Below are 22,724 nucleotides of genomic sequence, written 5' to 3' on the forward strand. Positions count from 1 at the left end.
AGAAAATGAGAAAAGTGCGTGATGTCCGCTGTAATGTAATGGTCACATAGTTCCGTGTTTCTGAATGTGAATAAATGTAGTATGTATGCTGAGTTTGCTGACAGTGATGAGGAGGAGGAAAGAGGAGAAAGAAGGAGAGGGAAGTAGTAGAGGCAAAGCAGAACGAGTAGAGTAGTGGAGAGAAGATAAGATTGTATTGGAGAAGGATGTCGAGAGAGATAAGAAGAGGAAAAAGACGGGAAAGAAATGGAAGGAAGTAGAAGAGGTGGAGAAGAACGAGTAAGATGGTATTGAGGTGAGAAAAAGAGAGGAGATGGAGAAAATGGTGAGGGAGAAACTGGAGAAGCTAAAGAGGAATAAGGTGATAATGGAGGAGGTGGAGAGTGAAGAAGAGTAAAAGAAGCAAAAAATCGTTTGATAGAAAGAACTGACTGAATTAGAAGAATATGGATAAAAGGTTATAAGTAAGAGAGACTAGGGAAAGATATGGTGATGAAGAAAGAGGATAGAAGTGGTTATAAGATTGTATTTGCGGGGAGACAAGGGTGAAAAAGGAGGAGAAGAGAGAAAAGAAGAAGAAGAAGGAGAATGATTCGGTGGATGATGATGATGATGATTGCTAAGAAAAGATGAGACATGAAAATAACTAAAACTCGAAATAATAGAAACTGACGGCTCTAAAAAGTCCGAGAAAATAGAAAAAACTAAGAAATATATGTCGAAAAAAAGGTAAAAGATCATTACCGCTGGACTTACTAGTTTCTGAGTTCTACACAAGATTTACTCTAAACTGTTAATTGTCAGCATTTGTTTAATGGCGGAAGCATTGAGCTTCCATAAGGAATGCTGACAGAATTTAGTGAATCATGCTATACTAAGATCTTGTTGCTACCATACTAAGGCAGTGTATATATTATAGTATATTACTTCATAAGTGTACTATATAGTGAGATACAATCTAAACTGTTCTGACAAGCATTACTTATGCATAACATCAATGCTAACCATTGAACTAATGCTGTAAGTTTCACATGAATCAGTGTTAGCCTAATGGCAGGGTCGCTTTGTCCCCATGTAATGACATTTTAATAATGATAGGTTACCTGCGCATGCGCCGTTGACTGCTTTCTTACCTTGGATAGTTCGACAGACACCTTGGTAGTCCGACAGATGACAGGAAAACTACTATTAGACCAGAAATGAGTAAGAGGAGAATAACGTTCTTTTGTTCCTTTGTGAGTTGCTGGAGAATAGACACTGTGGACAATGGCTAGAGAATATGGTACTGGAAAAAATAAAGGATTTGAATGATGGAGGAAGATGGTAAGGTTATAGAGAAGAAAGGGAAAAAGAAGGTGATGAAGAGGGAAGAGAATAAGAATAGGGGCTGAGAGAGACAGAGATAGAAGAAAGAAGAAAGGAAGAGGGAGAGGAATAAGGGAGGAAATAAGGGAAATGAAACCAGAGAGAGAGAGAGAGGAAAGAAAACAGAAAAAGGAGCAAGAAAAATTGTTCATGATCATTATCTCTCAGGAAGCTTTTTGTGTTGACTAATTTGAATCTTGCTGAATCGTTGAAAGATTCATCAATTGTCGAAAGTAGGAGTAGAAGCTGGATGTACTGTAAAAGAGCATAGAATATGAACCAATAACTATCCATTCAAAATTTCATATAATAATCAATATTGATCAGAAGATAATATCTATGGAACAGAATCAATTTCACAAATAAACCATGATCAATCACAATATAATCATCAATTTCTCATAATATTACTCTATGAATGATTTGTGAAATTTGTAACATAATTCAATAGATGAGGTACATCGATAAACATACATTCTCAAATCCGTAGTTGAAAATGAAGATAATTGATAGGCTTGCTCCATAATTAGTACTGTACATCGATCAGAGATTTACAGCTACATAAAAATTTGAATTATGAATATCAATACAAGAAGTAAGCTGAGAAGTAGATTTCACTGCTTTTGTTGGTGACCTTGCAGGAAGAATATTTGACCGAGCGAAGTGAGGTCTAATATTCAAGAAGACGGTTTGACATTTCTCTTAATGTTTAAATGTTTGAATGTTCAAATGTTCATATGTTTATATGTTGCGCATTTACGACGAAACGCGGTAATAGATTTCCATGAAATTTGACAGGTATGTTCCTTATTTAATTGCGCGTCGACGTATATACAAGGTTTTTGGAAATTTTGCATTTCAAAGATAATATGAATGGAAAAAGGAGCCTCCTTCATACGCCAATATTAGAGTAAAAATCTGGTGTGACGCACTCACACAACTTTCCTTGCCGTTATGAAAATTGATCACCTGACGCTAGGGTTCACGCGCATCTCAAGTCTGCTTATAAACATAGATCTGAGCCAGCAGGTGACAGGACAATAACGCTGGAGACATACGAGGTCTGCTATCTCTTCATAGTGAATAATTTAATAGAATCAACAGTTGCCAACAGTTTGCAATTGAAATAATAACATTTTCTCGAATTTCGTGCTTATTTTCAATTTTAGGTGAAAATGTTACTGAACATAATTTGTAGAAATTTTTATGCTTAATCTTTTCCACTCAAAATTTTTAGTTCAAATCCTATCTGAAGCCTGATAATTGGGAATCTAAAAACGAACTTTGCATAGATGTGGCGGAGCTCCTGAGATTTTTACAGATATGGGACTTGTGGCAGTTGATAGAACTTATCAATGACCAGTTTAGGTATAAATTTAATCAAAATCGTTGGAGCCGTTTTCGAGAAAATTGCGAAAAACCCTTTTTTGACAACTTTTTTGCCATTTTAGCCACCATCTTGAATTGCATCTGATCGAAATTGTTCGTGTCGGATCCTTATATTGTAAGGACCTTAAGTTCCAAATTTCAAGTCATTCCGTTATTTGGGAGATGAGATATCGTGTACACAGACACACATTCACTCATACACACACACACACACACACACACACACACACACACACACACACACACACACACACACACACACACACACACACACACACACACACACACACACACACACACACACACCACAACACACACACAACCACACACACACACACACACACACACACACACACACACACCACACCACACACCACACACACACCACACACACACACACACACACAAACACACACACACACACACACACACACACACACACACCACACACACACACACACCACACACACACACACACACACACACACACACACACACACCACACATACACACACATACAGACCAATACCCAAAAATCTGGTGTGGCACTCACACAACTTTCCTTAAAAAAATGATCACCTGACGCTAGTGTTCCCGCGCATCTCAAGTCTACTATTCAAAGATTTGAGCCAGCTGGTGACAGGGCAATAACGCAGGAGACACACATGAGGTCTGCTATCTCTTCATAGTGAATGATTCAATAGAATCAACAATAATTTTATTTTCAATTGAATAATCACATTTTCTCGAATTTAAAGCTTATTTTCAATTTTAGGTAAAAATGTTACTGGACATTACTTGTAGAGATTTTCATGCTCAATCTACTGCACTCGATCTTTTTTGTTTAAATTGTATCTGAAGCCTGATAATTGGGAATCTAAAATCGAACTTTGCATTGATGGGGCGGAGCTCCTGCAATTTTTACAGATAAGAGGCTTGTGGCAGTTGGTAGAATTATTGATGACTATTTTAGGTATAAATTTGATCAAAATCGTTGGAGCCGTTTCCGAGAAAATCACGAAAAACCCAGTTTTTGACAACATTTTCGAAGTTTTGATCGAAATTGTTCGTGTCGGATCCTTATAGTGAAAGAACCTTAAGTTCCAAATTTCAAGTCATGTCGTTAATTGGGAGATGAGATATCGTGTACACAGACGCACATACACACACACACACACACACATACAGACCAATACCCAAAAACCACTTTTTTGGACTCAGGGGACCTTGAAACGTACAGAAATTTAGAAATTGGGGTACCTTAATTTTTTTCGGAAAGCAATACTTTCCTTACGTATGGTAATAGGGCAAGGAAAGTAAAAACCACTTTTCTGGACTCAGGGTACCTTGAAACGTATAGAAATTTAGAAATTGGGGTACCGTAATTTTTTTCGGAAAGCAATACTTTCCTTACCTATGGTAATGGGGCAAGGAAAGTAAAAATCATACATAGTTTGTCAAACTCATGATGTGTAATCTTTATGCATCATATTGTGTTCACCAAGCTCTGATCTATCCGATAGAGTTTATAAGGACGGTAAATGATTGAACGCCAGAAATCTATGTCTTTGTAATTGGAGTATGAAATAGATTTCATAACTGGATTTATCATCAACACGAACCCAATATTTATATCACTTTCACTCAAAAATCACCCAACAATTAATAATTGTCCATCATGTATCAGTTCAAAGGAATTCAATCTAAATGTTATAGTATCAAGTTTCAGTTCAATGAAATTTAATCTTAGTTATATATAGTTCACATGAATTCAAAGTGTTTGAAGCTGATGAGACCTCAAGGTACAATATTCGCGTGGGCAGCTGATAAACTTTATTGGACAAAGTCCAACTTGTCAACTTGAACTGAGCTTTTTCCAACAGCGATACAAGCACCTGCTGGCTGGTAATGTCCCGTTCGCCTCTATTAAGGAAAAGGCTGTGCAATATCCATTCTAATCTAGCCTCGTTATTAGAATGCGCGAAAAGCATTCATGATCCAGGAATTGCATGCCTCCAGCTCATTCGCCGAGTCTCTAGTAATTAAAGGAATCGTTAGCCAACAGGTCCTGCTTCTCTTTTCCTTGCAGAACTGGGGCTCTGCTAAATTTCCTTCTCAGCCAATGTGACATTGGGTAGGTTGGTGCTCATATGCATGCATACAACAACGGTGAATTACACTATTATTCTGTTGTATGTTTTTGTATGGAATTGTTCTCAAGATGTCACTTGTCACAGTAATTGATTAAACAATCAATCGACTCTCTGCTGAATTTCCTTTTCTGTCAATGTGACATTGGGTGAACTGGTGCACAAATATGCATGCATATTCAAAAATAGTCTTATTTCGGACTATGTGTAACCTTATATGAATTTTGGAGAGGAATAGCACAAGGTTATCTTATTTTGAATGAAATAGACTAAGAAATTGTCGAAAAACCACTGATTTATTGATAATTAGAAAGACCGGTTTCGGTTATTACACCATTGTCAATCTCTGATAAACTAAAAAAATACGAGAGTAGCAGAATTTATACTAGTAGGCGAGTATGCTATGGTCGAGGGATGAACACCTGCCATTTGGCCTAGCTCGACAGTCTCCTCCCCCAACGGGTGTGACAAAACTTAGCCGCCATTTTGTCACACCGTTGAGGGGCAGGAGACTGTCTATCTAGGCCAATGGCAGGCGTTCATACCCTCGACCAATAGCAGTACTCGCCTACTAGTATAAATTCTGCTGCTCTTGAATTTAGTTTTAGTTTATCAGAGATTGACAATGGTGTAATAAACCGAACCGGTCTTTCTAATTATTAATAAATCAGTGGTTTTTTCGACAATTTCTTAGTCTTTTTCATTCAATATGAATAATTACCACAATATCAACTTCTCAACTACACAAAAAGTTATCTTATTTTTTCTCTCCCTATAATTTCAATGATGTACTTATTGTATCAATCAATAAAATTAATATACACCAACGATGATATTACACTATTATTCTGTTGTATGTCTTCGTATGGAATCGACCTCAAGACTTCACTTATCACAGTAATCGATTTAATAGTAAACAGTAAACAATTAATAGTAATATTGTTTGTCTCCACGCCAGTTCAAATTCTTTGATGTGAACAGAACAATTGAGTTGATATGAAGAAATATGGACAAATATGCATATACACCAAGGGTATTATTAAGGTGCGTACAGATCTACGCGCCGCGAACATGAGCTAATCACTTTAATCAGCTGATGCCAAGCTTTTTATATCTGTATCTTACCGTTTCTGTAAAAATATAGATATAGTCAGCTGATTAAAAGTGAATTGCTCATGTTCGCGGCGCGTATATCTGTACCCACCTTTACACTTCAATTCTGCTGTATGTTTTTGGTAGGGAATATTGTTTTCAAGACGTCTCTAATCACAGTAATATTGATCCAACGATTAGTGTTTGACTGCACCTCTTTTAAAATGTCATGAATGTTTAGAGGTGCGAACAGGACGAGTAAGTCGCGATGAAGATCGATGGCTCTAAACAGCTGTGCAATGATAGAAACAATCAGCCCCAGTTGCACAGAAGTCTGTTGAATTTGGATCGTGATTAAATGCTAATCAGAGAACAAATTAGAGAAACTTCATTTTGGAAAAACTTTTACTTATTGGTACTCGTGACATTCAATCATGATGAAAATTTAGCAGGCTTTTATGCAACCGGGCCTTCGACTAATTATTGATATTTAAATTCAATGATATTGGATTTTAATCGTGATTAAATACCATCAACTAATCAGAGAACAAATTACAGAAGACTCCTTCCCAGAGAACCATTCTCTGATTGGTTCTCCCGCATTCAATGATCATGAAAATTCAACAGGTTTTTGAGCAACCGGGACTTGGCCTAATGACTAATTTATATAGATGAGGCCGTAGAAAAAAACAATCTTGTATAAGTTTTCTCTGGATAGGGCCTTATCAGCTATGAACGACTGAGTCGGCCGACTCAGCTTCCGGGGCTCACATAGCATTGCGTTAGATGAAACCGTCACAGTTATTATCCGTCAGAAACATTTCTGTTCTCGGCGACAGAAGATGTCACCCGGTCTGCTGGTTCCCGATGAGACACTGATACTGGCGAACAAAGTGCCGGTTGCACAGAAGCCGGTTAAATTTTAATCGTGATTAATTCCACGAGAACCAATCAGAGAAGTCGTCTTATCAAAAACGCCTCTGATTGGTACTCGTACAATTAATCACGGTCAAACTTGATCCGGCTTTTGTGCAACCAGGCCAAAGTGTCCTAAGAGACTGGTTGGGTTTTGGGCTTTATTATGGTGCTTATTAGTCGACGGACTCTGAGTGTCCCATAGCACACCGAAGTGGTAGAATGGACATTACTGTTCAAACTTCGTCACGTAACGAATAAAAAGTATTACCATTCATAACCGTATATTTACTAAATTCTAAACTATTCATTATATTTAAAACAAACATATTTGTGTTGAAAAATGTGTTTCTGTGAATGGATAAATAATGGGAAGTGGAATTATTATAAAAATAGTGAAATTATTTGTTCCATTACTGTAAAATATGTGTTTACATCGAGAATTTGACAAGTGTAGGAAGTCTAATCTATTTTTTGAACTGTATTATCACCCAAATTTTGAAGGAAAAATAACACAAGGATTGCCTTATTATTTTATCTACTAATGTTTTCATATAAGTGTTGTTTGTTAAATAAATAAATAAAATTGAATGAAAAAAATAAAAGTTTATCATTGTATCTGAAACAGAATCCACGCTAAACCCCACTCATGCCTTGAAAGTTTCAATTACAATCGATTCACAATCATGTTTATGTAGATTAATAATCCAGTATATCATCATAACCGAGTACTTGGTGATTAATGAGAGTGCTTAAATTGAGAGTCCTCAATCATAATTTGTATACACATATTGCACTCAAGCATTGCAACACAAAACGCATTATTATCAGAGTGGAACGTAGACTTAATTACAGAGCTGCTCTCGAGTTTTGAACACAGCCACATTTCTCAACCATCCATACACCTATGGCGAGATTCATCTCAGTCATCATCCTCTTCATATATAACATCAATGCCTCCCTTTCAAACAATACTGCCACATTGAAGTGAATCTTATCCAACATTGCCAATATCATTGTCAGCAATCCTAATATTAATAACAATAATACTTTACATTTAAACAATACTGCCACATTGAAGTGAATCTTATCCAACATCATTGCTGATGTAACTGTCAGTAATCCTAATTGATAAAATCAATACTTCCCATTTAAACAATACTGACAGTTTGTAGTGAATCTTATCCAATATCATTGCTAAAGTCACTGTCAGTATTCTAAATTAATAACAGCAATGCCTCCCATTCGAGCAATACTGACAGTTTGTAGTGAATCTTATCCAACATCATTGCCAAAGTCACTGACATTTATTCCAAATTAATAGCATCAATGGTTCACATTTAACAAATGCTGTCAGATTGAAGTGAAACTCACTGTAGCTGCAGCTGCAATAATAATTAATAGATTGGAATTGAGAATCGCTTAGAGCGATGTCTTCATCATTCATTCATCGCTTTATTCAGAACATACTCGAAATATAGACGCTAATTCTTGATATCATAAGTTGGTGAAATTGAGGCACTTCATGCCTCAGGTATTAGCAGATTTGTTGCTGATTCCACTCATGTTATTGTTGTAATATGGGTTCTCTTTCCTTGTTCTGTTGTTTACTGGCTTGAAATTCGTTCTCTGTTTTCCTGTTCAGTTATTTACTCTTCAATGAGGAAGTGAAGGATTGCTCAGTTATCAACGTTTCACTGGTATTATTTGATTTGCCATCATGATATATGACGATTCTAGAGCATTCAGATATTCATCATATTAATGAGTTCCATTGAAATCCAGTTTTGATGAGTTTTATTGAAATAACAATATAAGAGGAAAATAATACTGAAACACTATTAGAGTATTATGTGGGAAGTTTGTGGAGAAGATTTATGTATTTTTCCAGTTTTATAGAGCACTGTTAGTTACGTTTGAAAGAAATTCATGTGCGAATTTTGTACTTTGTTATGTAATTCAATGAATTATCAATTTCACATTATTAAATAATGTGAATAAACATAATTTCACATTATTAAACCTAATGTAATTCGTTTACTTTTTTGGGAGAGTCTGTACATATTATACGTTTTTATGTTCTGGGAATTTGATTCTTGAGGTACTGTATCCAAACTGCCTTTGTCAACTAAATTGGTAGCTTTTCTATCGAATTCATCAATAGAATTGATTGTTACAAGATTTGTAGTGAAGACTTTATTGTTATTGATGTAATTATTAGATCCACACATTTTTTATGAACTGGAATAATAATATACATCTACGTTCATTTTTGTTTTTTATCTGAGTATTTTCCTTGCTGTCATGTCGTCAATGGATCCAGTTATGAGATATAACTGAGAGTGTGTTGTTCTAACATGGTCTCAGATTAGTCTGCATGATTAGCATCATGAAGTCAATGAGAATGATAAGGGAGGTATTGTTGCCATTTTCCTTTTTTCACCAATACGATTTTTCTGTTATTCAAGTTATCCCGGTGAATCTGATATGAGTTCAGATATTAATCTATGCATGATTATTGCAAGATCCAAGCATTGTGTCAAAAGTTATAAGTGTTGGAAACTTTGATCCTTGAGGTGTCCATATGCGCGCCTCTCCACTTAGTCCAGGCGCTGGCTTACATTGAGCATACATGAGAGAGGCAGAGAATTTGACTTCGGATTATTTTTAGGGGGTCTTTAGTGTATATGAAAAAACTCGATGTCGTCACGTCCCAGGGTGGTCGACAGCTTGGGGGGGAGGGGGTTAAGTTGTAAAAGACGCGCGCTTATAAAATCGCCTGTCCTGTAGTTACTATTCATATTACAGCTTTTAATTTTTCTTCAATATTATGTACACATAACTGGCTTTCAATGTGGTCCCCTACATTTTTGCGATAAACCGCATAGTTTTTGTAAAAAATAAATATCTCAAAAAATGTATTTTTTATTATGGACTTTTGTTATTTCTCGAATACTGAAGTCATTAGCCGACTTAGAGGAAAAAGCGCCCAATAAACGTTGTAGGCCGTTTCTTCCTGAATCCAATGATATATATAGTTTGGGGTTACGATCATAGATGCGGCGGTGGGAGGGGGATAAGTAGCACTGTTACGCTGCGGCGCGGTCCTCCCCCATGATTAATGCGCGTAATGGCCTGTCTATCGCATCGCTCCTACTAGTCTATGCATTCAAATTATGTATTTCAGGAACGCTATCTTATGTATTTTCGGTCGCTGAACACGATTTTTCAACTCTCAAGCCTCAATAATTGATAATTCTCATCATAATATACTAATTATGGTCAAAATTACAAACTTCATCTCATTATCATTATTTATGATTACATTGTAATGATAAACCATCTTGTTAGGAATCCTATATGTGTTTCTCAGTCGATAAAAAACTGATATTCCATTAAGAGAGAATAATTATTCGATTTAGTTCAATGATCACTTTGGAATTGCGAAAGTCAAGTAATGGAGTAAGTTAAACAAATAATATAGGCTACCCCATATAGAGCACCGTGTAACAGGAGTAAAATATTTTCTTAATATAAATTTACAGTTGAAGCACAAATAATGCCAATTACTCCCATGTGATATGACTAAATATTTGATTACAAAGGAAATACAACTCTAAAGCTGCGTTTACACCAAAGTTATTAACGAGATGTTAATATAACTTAATCTTTATAGATTCTATTAGATTGAACATAACTTATCATACACATGATGGACATATGTGTTTGCCAAGTTCCGTTCAATCTAATAGAATCTATAAAGATTAAGTTATTAACATTTGTTAATAACTTTGGTGTAAACGCAGCTTTATCAACTGATTTCTGTAACTTATATCTACGAATAGATACTTTTCATCTGGCTGAGTTTGACTGATTGTCTTGGGGTGGTACTTGAATGAAAGTGGAATGGGAGATATCTTTGTTGAATTTGAAATATTTGGAGAGAATACTGTTGGAAATCTATTGAGGGGAGATCAGTATAATTAAGGTGTGAGAGCAAGCAATCAATTCAATGAAACAACTACAAGGACTCATGAACGGTTCAAATATGAGAGATTGTCAAAGTATATTTGAAAGAAGTCAGGAGCTATTTGTGGAGTTTTTTTAGAATCACAATGCAAAATCAATGACTACTTGAAATTTATGACTGATTATTGTAACATAGTTTAAATTATCTTAAATTGTATTCATGCTCATAAGGAAGGACTCTGGTATTGCACATAGAAACTGTACGAGAAAAGATCCCATACTTTTTTCATTCAATCACACAAACTATGTTATGGAGTCTGTGTTATATCTAGAAAATATAAAAAAATACCCATAGAAGTAGAAAATAATTTCCAATAAGGAAACATTAACTCTATACAGTCAATACATTGACTCTCTGTCAAATGAAACCTTGAAAATTTAATAAATGTGACAACCGATCATGCTTTGGAGCAAACCCTCATTCGATCATCCAAAACTGAGTGATTGGAATAGCTAGTTCTTCAAAGGCTTTCCTAAAATGGCTGCTACTATATAAATAAATCTTCCATCAAGATATTCTGTTCAAGTATGTTGACATCATATGGATATCACTGGAGATTGTGAAGAAAGTCATCGATGAAGTAAAACAAGAATAATGAGAGATGAGAATGATTTCCAGAAGCATAACCTTCTCAAGAGAACATAACATTTTTCTTCAAGACTCTGATGGACAACAGAATCTGCATAATGTTATCAATGGTCTGGAAGCAAGTGAAGAAGTGTGTGATTCTCTTTTGAACGTATAGAAAGAAATAGTTATTCGGTCTCCAACGATTTTTATCTGAACATGGTTGTGGCAAATTGTAAAGTGTATTCTCACCTATAAAAAGAAACAGAGTTCTTTCATTCTCCACGATGCAATCAAACAAAAATCCTAGTCTTAGTTGATTCTAGAACAAAAAGATCTGATCTCTGTATTTTTTACTAGGTAGCTGTTTAAAGATAATTCAGCATTGAAGTTTTAGTGCAGCATGGATATTTGAAAAAAACTCTTAATCTCACTTGGCACATGAAATTGTAAGTGAAACTAGTTGTGGATTTGACTAAATCCCTAAATATCGTTGACAAATTCGCATAATGATGACATGGCTCTCCTGAATTCAACTCCTACTTCACTTTTCAAAACTTCAATACGCTGCAAGATTATGGAAACTTTGTGATGAGAAGAGTTATGAAAATTCTCAATAAAGATGGAGTGATACAGGTGGACATAGCTTTCCATGTCTATGGTCTAAAATCAAACAAAGGTAGTGAACATATTAGAAGCAGCAGAGTAAAAGAATCACTCCAATAATATGCTCTCAAACCATCGAGACTTGATTTCTAAATCTGTGGTAGAGATTTATTAATGTGACATGCAAGAATCTATAAAGGAATAATCCATACGTTAGCTACGTGCAGAAATACATAAATTCATTCATTAATTTGTGGATAAAATTACAAATCATATGAATATGTTTGGGAAAGAATAACAGGCATGGCAAACTATTCGAATCCCAAATTTTGATACTGAATAACTTGTTACCATTTCAAAACAGTCTGAACGGGAATACGATAATGGTTGAATCAATCAAAAGTTAGTGAAATATCATTATAATAATACTGTTAGAAATAATATGAATGAATATTTCAATTTTCATTTCATTTTGATTTGACACATATCTATTATTATATTGGATATAATTTCTCAAAAGTTCACGACAAACTGAAGATTCACGAAAGATTAACATTTTATACTAAACATAATTATTATGATAATGAATGAATGATGAATTCCATTTCCACCATGAAGAACTAAGAAATTTCACAAATATTTCTTGGAAATTAACTGACCACTATATCAAGTAAGCGTGGCCAGTGTGCAATTAATAATATAATTTAGCCTGCAGCGCATCATAATAGATTAATTTGAGATAAAAACAATAGAACATAAACACATATAAATATTATCATTATTCTATCCTAATATATTTCTTGAAACCCAAGTTTCGTTTATTTCAAACAGTCATTTCTTAGTTTCCTTGCAGAATGATTAAGTTTGTAATTTTGACCATAATTAGTATATTATGATGAGAATTATCAATTATTGAGACTTGAGAGTTGAAAAATCGTGTTCAGCGACCGAAAATACATAAGATAGCGTTCCTGAAATACATAATTTGAATGCAAAGACTAGTAGGAGCGATGCGATAGACAGGCCATTACGCGCATTAATCATGGGGGAGGACCGCGCCGCAGCGTAACAGTGCTACTTATACCCTCCCCCGCCGCATCTATGATCGTAACCCCAAAACTATGTATATCATTGGATTCAGGAAGAAACGGCCTACAACGTTTATTGGGAGCCTTTTCCCTCTCGGCTAATGACTTCAATATTCGAGAAATAACAAAAAGTCCATAATAAGAAAATACATTTTTCGAGATATTTTATTTTTTTACAGAAAAACTATGCGGTTTATCGCAAAAATGTAGGGACCACATTGAAAGCCAGTTATGTGTACATAATATTATGAGAAAAAATTAAAAGCTGTACTATGAATAGTAACTGCAGGACAGGCGATTTTATAAGCGCGCGTTTTTTACAACTTACCCCCTCCCCCCAGCTGTCGACCACCCTGGGACGTGACGACATCGAGTTTCATATACACTAAAGACCCCCTAAAAAATAATCCGAAGTCAAATTCTCTGCCTCTCTCATGTATGCTCAATGTAAGCCAGCGCCTGGACTAACTGGTAAATATAGTGCTTCTAACGAGTGATTCTCATAGAACATAATCTTACTAGAAGGTAACCCGTGCTTCGCAAGGGTTCTTTCTTAAAACTTGACGTAATGAAATCTAGAAGAATTCAAAATAGGCCTATGTAAAGTGAGTCAGTCATTCTATCAGGGCTCGAATAATTTTGAAATTTAAATAAATTAAAACTGGAAGAATATAATTTCTTATGTGAATACACACCTTCATTGAAAGACATATTAATGCATGCGTTTTCATATTGCCGATACAGCATTGATGAAACTGTAGCCGTTTATTAGCATTTGTCTGAAAAAATGTTCTAGCTGAAAAATAAAAATCCCTGCCACGTGTAGGCCTAAACATTGCATCAGGAAAACGAAGTTTCGATACTATGTTTTTCAGGTAGAAAGCAATATAGAAACAGATTTTTTTCAATTTCGACCATATGATTTGGCGATTTTTTAATGAAATCTAATGTACCATTAATGAAATTTGAACATTGATTCTGGAAAATTAAAATTTGGGCTTCCAGGTGCACGAGATTGATATTTTAAGAATATATGTGCAAAATTTGGAGATCTAAATCATTCCCGTTTTTCCGGTATGCAATCCACAAGTTGACATGTTTTGATGCGAACAAACGAACACACGAACACACGAACAAACACAACCCTACTCTCTCTTATTATATAGATGAACCTATATCATCGAGCGAAATTGTCACTGTGAGGACAACTTAGTCGGTGATGATGGCTGAAGCTAAAAAATACGTGTATTTCACAATACAAGCAGCATTGTGGTCAGGTGTACCTGGAAATCTATTTGAGATAGAGCGCTCTAACCTGGTCTCAGATTCGTCTGCATGATTAGCATCATGAAGTCAATGAGAATGATAGGAAGGTATTGTTGCCATTTTTCTTTCTTCAACAATAGGATTTTTCTGTTATTCAAGTTATCCCGGTGGATCTGATCTGATATAAAATTGTTGATATTGATTCTTGTTAATATTATCAATGCTATCTTAAACAAGTTTTATTCGTCAAGCAAATACATTTTTCCGTGATTTAGTGATAAAATTTCAAAATTCAAATTGGCTCAAATATTTTGGTAGTTCATGATATCTCTACATGGTCTAAAAGCAATTTGGGAACGGTGCGGATTTGGAAAAAGATGGAGCTCTGTGCTTTGTCGAAAGACAGACAAGGATAGCAAACGAATGTTCAGCAGGTGCTGGACTTTATATAACCTGGATCTCGCTATGGTCGACTTGAATGAATGAATGAGGAAATATATATTATGAATAGGTTATGAATGTATGAGCAACTTATTCATTCACAACTCAGTTAGGAACAATGTAGTGTAAACTGTAGTAATAAAGAAGTAGGCCTACAGAGCAAGCTGACAAAAATAGTCAAGGAAAAACATTACGGCTTGAGTAATGCACTGGAGCACAAGAAGAAGAAGAAGAAGAAGAAGAGAAGAAGAAGAAGAAGAAGAAGAAGAAGAAGAAGAAGAAGAAGAAGAAGAAGAAGAAGAAGAAGAAGAAGAAAAAGAAGAAGAAGAAGAAGAAGAAGAAGAAGAAGAAGAAGAAGAAGAAGAAGGAGAAGAAGAAGGAGAAGAAAAAAAGAAGAAGATTTTATTCATCAAGAGAAGAAGAGGAAGAAGAAATAGAATTTTAAGAGGAAGAAAGAAAAGGAAAATAAGGAGAAGAAAACAGTGCGTGACGCGATCTTCGAGGATTTAGAGGACAGAAAAAAGAAGTGGATGTAGTAGGTGGATGATGAGGAAAAATTGTGGAAAAAGGTGAAGGAGTTGTAGAATGAGAGGATGAACAGGAATGAGAGAAGGGTTAAGGAGCATCAGAAGCCTCCGAGAATTGGAACACACCACCTCATACTAGGAACAGAGTATGAGGAACAGAAGTAGGAGCATGAAAAGAAGAGAGGAAGAAGATTGTAAGAGACAGGAGTGGTAGAGGAGTAATCACGAGGAGGAGGAGATCTTTGAGGAGAAGGAGTAGAAGGATGGGAAGATCAAGGAGATGGAGAGGAATATCAATACTGGAATAAGAATGAGGAGAAGTAGATAACTAGCAGAAGTGGGAAAAGAAGGGGAAAGAAAAGGAGCAGAAGTATGGAAAAAAGAGGTGAAGAAGAAGATTGGGAGGGGAAAGATGAAGAAGATGAAAAAATGAGAAGGAGGAAGGTGGATGAAGATGAGTAAAGGATGAGGAAGAAGACGAGTACTAGAATAAGAATGAGGAGGAAAATAAGGAGGGGATATGTCGCAGGTGTAGCAGAATGATAATCAGGTGAGAGAGGAGTAACGATTAGCAGAAGGATGAGAAGGTGGGAAAGAAGAGAAGGAGGAAGTGAAGAAAGATGAGGTTGGAAAAAATGACGAGCACCAAAATAAGAATGAGGAGAGGAAGAAGGAGGATAAGGTGCAGGGAGAGGAGAATGAGAAACAAGAAAGATAGGAGAGGCGTGTGATGATAGATGAAGAAATACCATGCTGAAATGATGAAGAACAATAGGGATGGAAAAGAAAAGAATAAGATCTGAAGAAGTGGAAAATGACAAGGAAGAGAAAGAGGAGGAGAAGGAGAGTCAAAGATAAATGAAGATGTATGATGAAGATAATCAGGAGGAAAAAGGGGCGAAAGATTAATTGATTGATTGATTGAGTACTTTATTTATGTAGATTACAATATATACTGGCTTATACACTTATATACAATAGCTTACAATACAGCAAAATTATAGATGAATTTACATAATATAGACTATGAAAATAATTATTGAGCTGTATATGATATGAAAAAAAGCAATTTGTAATAACTATAGATAAAATAGGTAATATTATTATGCATCTACATAAATTGGCGGAGCTTTGGACATATCAATGTCCATTTTCCGGAAAGAATATTAAAAATATCCTCCCCACTAACTCTCTTCCAAAAGAGAGAGGGGAATGGATCAAGGAGTGGAAGACAAAAGAAAAGAGGAGCAGAGAAAGATAAAACAGCTGTTGGAGTAAGAAGAAAAGGAGAGGAGGAGGAATTGGAGGAGGAGAAGGAGATTTATGAGGTGGTGGAGGAGAAGAAGGAACAGGAGATGAATAAGGAGGATGCATAAGAAAGGAGAGAAAGAGTAATGAGATGGAGAAGTGGAATATGGAAGAAAAGAGGAGCAGAAAAAGATAGAAGAATATTTGTCGAAGAAGGATGAAGAGAAGAATGTTGGGGAGGAGGATTTTGACAGGAGGAGCAGGAGATGGATGAGGAGGAGGTGAAGAAGCAAGAGGAGGAGGAGGATGGAGAAAGAGGAAGAGGGGAGGAGGAGGAAGCGAATGAGAGAGAGGAGTAGAAGGAGGAGGAGGAGGAGGATTTAAGGAGGAAGATTTCGACCAGGAGGACCAGGGAAAGGATGAGGAGGAGAAGAAGGAGAAGAAGAAGACGGATGAGGAGGAGGAGAAGGAAGCAAAGCGTCATTAAGACGAAGTCCAAGACGTTTTGGTCGGGTTGTTCAGTGAGTCTTGTCCTATACCAAATGACCGACCTCTCTTTGTATGAGATCACTGAAGTAGAACCCACACACACAACTCGTACCTCTTCAATCTGTAATTACCTGTACTTTCTTCTACTCCCAACTCTCTCACTCCAACTCATTCACTTACTCCTCTCTCTCACTCTACCAGCCTCTCGCACCATGCCTACCAAAACCATAGACCTATTCACATACAACACTATTATCTACAAATATCTATAGATATGACTAGATACGTGGTAGGTCCAGAAAGTAAGTTCCGTTTGGTAATAAAATTAAATTGTGTACAGATACAGAAAAGTTATTTATTGCACAAAATTCTACAACTCTTAAACTACTTTTCCACATAACTACCGAAATTTTCCAGACATTTGTCATAGCGTGGCACAAGTTTTTGTATACCTTCTTCATAGAAATTTGCCGCCTGTGTCTTCAACCAGTTGGAAACAGTTTCTTGCAGCTCGTCGTTTCCAGCTTGTCGAAATTTCAGTTTTCCGGTAACAATTTCATGCATTAGTGATCGTGAAATTTGGGGAAATTCCATATCGAGAGCACTAATTGTAAACCTTCGGTTTCCATGGATCTTGTCATCAATCGCGTGAACCAGTTCTTCTGTAACCAAAGATGGACGCTCACTTCAATCTTCATCGTGCACATCACTACGTCCGTCGAACTGACAGACCCATCTTCTCACCATTGAATCACTCATTGCACTTTGTCCATAAACATTGCAAATTTGCCGATAAATTTCACTTGGGTTCACTTTCCTTGCATTCAGAAAACGAATCACAGACCTGATTTCACAAGCGGCGGGATTTTCAATCAACACCGACATTGTAATCAAGCACAACAAAACGTACGTGGCTGACAGCGATCTCCAAATGGCACACGTTTCTTCTCCTTGATACAGAGCGTATACCGCGCATGTGCGGAACTGCGATCGCAGCGCTGCACCGGATATAAATTGAAACGGAACTTACTTTCTGGACGTGCTATCGTACCATGGAAGAAGATGAAAATAGGAGAGAATATTTCTATTTCCTTTGATAGTACGCATATTACCATACAAATTATTGTAAAATATACAAATATGTATTGACAGTATTGATACTACATTACGGAGAAGATGTATCTTTTTCTATAGTGTGGATCCACGTTATAGTGTGTCACGTGGTAAATTAATACCACCAAATATTTTAAAATGAACCAATGAAATATAATAGAACTATAAAATTGGAAAGAAGGTTAGACCTAGTCAAAGTATAAATCAACTCAAATCAAGTATTATTAGCGATTAGGAGTAATAGCATTATCAACAATGATAAAAAAACATGTATAATTGTGATTAATAATTATGAGAACCCATTGGTAAGATCAAAAAATTATAAAGCGGCTTACTTATTATTGGCGGATTATAAAAATAAAATGCATGAACATTGAGTTAGAGTTACTTGTTTACATTTTGAAAAGAATTAGTCGATCTTGGATAAATCGATAATTATTAGATTCAATACTGAGCGAATCAGCTGATTATTCGATCAACCCATATGACAGGTTGAATTATATAAAATTCACTCATAAGGATATATTATGTATACTAAAGGAAGTCGATGTGTAGAAATACGAACACCCATTATTTTTGTATAAATATTTATATAATCTAAAAAAGCATGATAAATCAAGAGTATACAAAACTCATATAAAGACTGAATGTATTAACATCGCATGTTAGGATTTATTTATGAAATCAATTAAGATAAACACTCCATACATTTGTATAAAAATTCTTTCTCATTTAATTTTTCCTATTATAAAGCCGAGGAAGCCCTGATTCCCAAGGCAACCAATTGTATTGAGTCTATTAAATTGAAGGCCAATCAGAGAGTAGCTTACAGAATTATTCGTAGAAGAGACAAATTTTTCTAAAAACCTCCTTCTTCTGGCTTAAGATCCTGACCTGAGAGGATGCACATGGAGTTTAGGGTTCTTTCTTCTTCCTTTTAAAATTTTTAAAACTATTAAGCCAACCCCTTTTTTAAATGTAAAGTATTTGTATTAAATGTCAATTATCTGTGAACTCAGTGCTGTCAAAGAGTTCGTAATTTGTAAAGATTCCCATAAAAATAGCTTTAATTCGAAAGAAACTTATAAAACTGGATCACGCGTTAGCCCAGCAGTGACGAAAAGGAGCCTACCTAATTAATTATTGGAAATAATTAATTCAATCCACGAGACCATCTGGAACTTCAGTTCAGTGAGTGATAAGTCGAACGAGCTCGTTTTTCTACGTTCATGGGGTAATTAATAAAAAAGCGCTTTTCAAATTAACTTGAATTAAATTAAAAATCACCACGTGTTGAATAATATCACATAGTTCATAGAACATTTTATAAATTTATTTAATATGTAGGAAGCTACTTCCACGCACGGCCCGAATCATACAAATCCCTGAGATCTCATGTTTGAATATTAATTTTTATTATAAATTTGTTAATTGAACCAAGTATAGTATATCAACCTATAGACCGAACAGGTTTTTATTTGCAGAATTTTGTATCGATTGGAAGTAAGTACCAGTATTAAATATAATATATTTATGAATTTGAAACTCACTATTGGAATATTAGTAAAGCCTGTGATAATTATTCAGATTTTAGAAATAGATTATTTAAGTGAATTATAGATATATCGAATTTTATGCACATCTCTTTTATGGGAATATATTTTGTGTTTTATGTCAGCATACAAATCGTAGAAATTTATTTTATCCTAGTTCATCTCGTGATATACAGTTTGAGCTGTTTTAATATCACAAATATTAGCAGTACTTAAAATTATTGAATCAAGTAATATTAACCTTATTCAGAGCACTCGATATTTATCATCCTTTGATGATATTCATTTTATCAGCCAGAACAAGTATATTGAAAAATTATATTAATAAGGTTCCAGTTATATCTATAAGGATCCAGAGAGCTTCAAGAACTGGCGTTGTAGTTCTAAGGATTTTGAAAGGGTATATTGGTGAATACTTGTATTCACGACGAGCGTTTTAAGAATCAACTAGAAACAACTATAGTTGGTCCTTATTATTCTCTAGTGATACATGGTTACTGATAATCAGTCATCAAATATTCTTTTAATTTCCTCACTGGTATTCTTCAAGAACTTCACAGAAGCAGCGGTAAGAATTATCCATCACTGGTCATTGAACTATGTATTGCTTATATTTGGAATATTCGTGTATCTACCACTGAGCTAGAGCTGAGGTTTGAACCCAGTAATTTTGCGAGCCGGACGGCCTTAATTTTTTGTGAATTTATTCGCAAAAGAGGGAATTTAGCGATTGCTCTTATAAATATCAGAAACATCGTATCATCTGTGAAGGATTCACAATTAACAACTTCACATAATATGGCACCCAACCAGTGGAGCGTGATGAAAAGCTTACCTACTCAATCTCACTATCAATGATTAATGAAATTATTGATAAGACTGAAAGCTGCAAGAAGTATAATCTGAAGTCGATTCGACAAGATATATCTGATGATCTATTGTAATTTCTGGCTAAAAGAATTGAGTTGCTCTTCAATTGAAATTTTCAAGCTGCATAAATACAGACAAACTGTATCACACGAGTTTGATAACATAATTCTCATAATAGAGAAAAAATTGGATGGAAATTTCCATAAAATTATAGTAAAAATTTGATTTTGATCTTTGAATCTAGACATTGTATGCTGACCAGGGTTATAGGTTATTTGAGGCTTATAATACGGTTGTTATTCAGGAGGATAAGAACCCTAATTAAAATTTTAAGAACTATATTAGTGTAATTTGTAAGCCATACCTGTCTATTGATGTCCTTTAGTAATATAGGTACATGACACTTGAAATTTTTAACACCACACAATTTTATCCAGAATAGGCACTATCACTGAATCCATTTTAATATTCCTGAGACTTGGCAACACACTTGGCAATTTATTCGAAGTATTCCATAATATTGTCACCATGGACCAGTCGCCGACCGATGTGGTTAGCCAGCCATCATCCGCAGTCATCAACCTGGAAAAGCGCAACACCACATTAGACTCTTCAGTCGGTTATGTTACCAATCTTATGAAAATGATTCTACAAACGAATTCAAACTCATGCTCAGCCAACTCTTAGCAGGACAAGATGAAGAAGCGAAAATAACCCAAGAAAACAGCAAAGCTATCAAAGCAATCCAGGATAAATTGGAGGAAAATACCAAGGTCCTACAAGAAGAGATCAAAACGGTCAGACAGGATGTCAAGCTATGATGAAGTGCCTAAAGAAATTGAGGAATGGGTAGACGTATTAGGTGAAGAAAGAGGTACCACTATCATAGAAGCTACAACGGAAAAGGTATTAGAAAATAAGCGCGAGATAGAATCGAAGATGGGTGAAAATGTTGATAGAATGGAAATAATAACTAAAGAACAAAGTGACGTGCAGACAGGTATAGCGAACTTAACGGGGGAGGGGGCGAACTCAAGTGAGAGATGCGATGTATTAGAGAATGCCGTAGTCGGACAACAACTAAAGATAACCAAATTATATGACGAAAGTGAATGAGAACATAAAAACTATAGATGATAAATGGACTGCAAGTGAAGAAAGAGTCTCTAGACTAGCGACATCCATGGAAAATATTCCAGCCAGCAGAATACATTATATACTGATTGAACCAGTAAATAGCACTCAACCTTTCCAAAATCTTGGAAAATTTGATAATTCCTACCGTCACATGCAACCCAAACCATTTGTGGACCAAATAAGAGCCAATCAAGAACTGACACCCACACCTCTTGGTTAATGTGGCGTTTCCAATTGTCCAGTTTACTACTTGGCGAGCCGCTGATGTTTTTCCAGAGCCGGATGCGAGATATCAATAGCCTGGAGGACTTCATCTCCCAGTTCCTGCAACAGTATTGGAGTAAATGTAAACAGATGGACGCATTGTCAGAAATTATTTTATGCACTTACGATAGTAGAAATGGACAATCCTACACCGATTTTATAACAGATTTGATGTATAGAAACTATCAGTTAGACGAATCTCTAGCTGATTCATCACTGGTCCACATCTTATCAAAAAAGCTTCCTTACAATGTTCGCATGACACTGGCAGTATCTTCGATTTCCAATTGTAAAGAATTAATGGAACATTTACACTGTATCCAATCCGTTACTTCTGAATCCAGTCAGGTAAACGATCGCACAGGAGACTTCAACCATTCTCTTCAACATAATAGCAATAGTTTCAGAAAAAATTATAATGGTGAGAATCAAATGTCAATGCGGAGTAAACACTCGATATCCAAATACACTGAAAATATAGCAGAGGTCAATCGTTTGAAAACAATTCTAGAAATAGATTCCATATTACAATAACAAACAACAGGATAGAGGAGCACATTATAACAGCAGACATCATTGGTATAGAAATAATAAACAGAAAATAACTTTCACAA

This window comes from Nilaparvata lugens, chromosome 5 (assembly GCF_014356525.2).
Source record: "Nilaparvata lugens isolate BPH chromosome 5, ASM1435652v1, whole genome shotgun sequence".
NCBI lineage: Eukaryota > Metazoa > Arthropoda > Insecta > Hemiptera > Delphacidae > Nilaparvata > Nilaparvata lugens.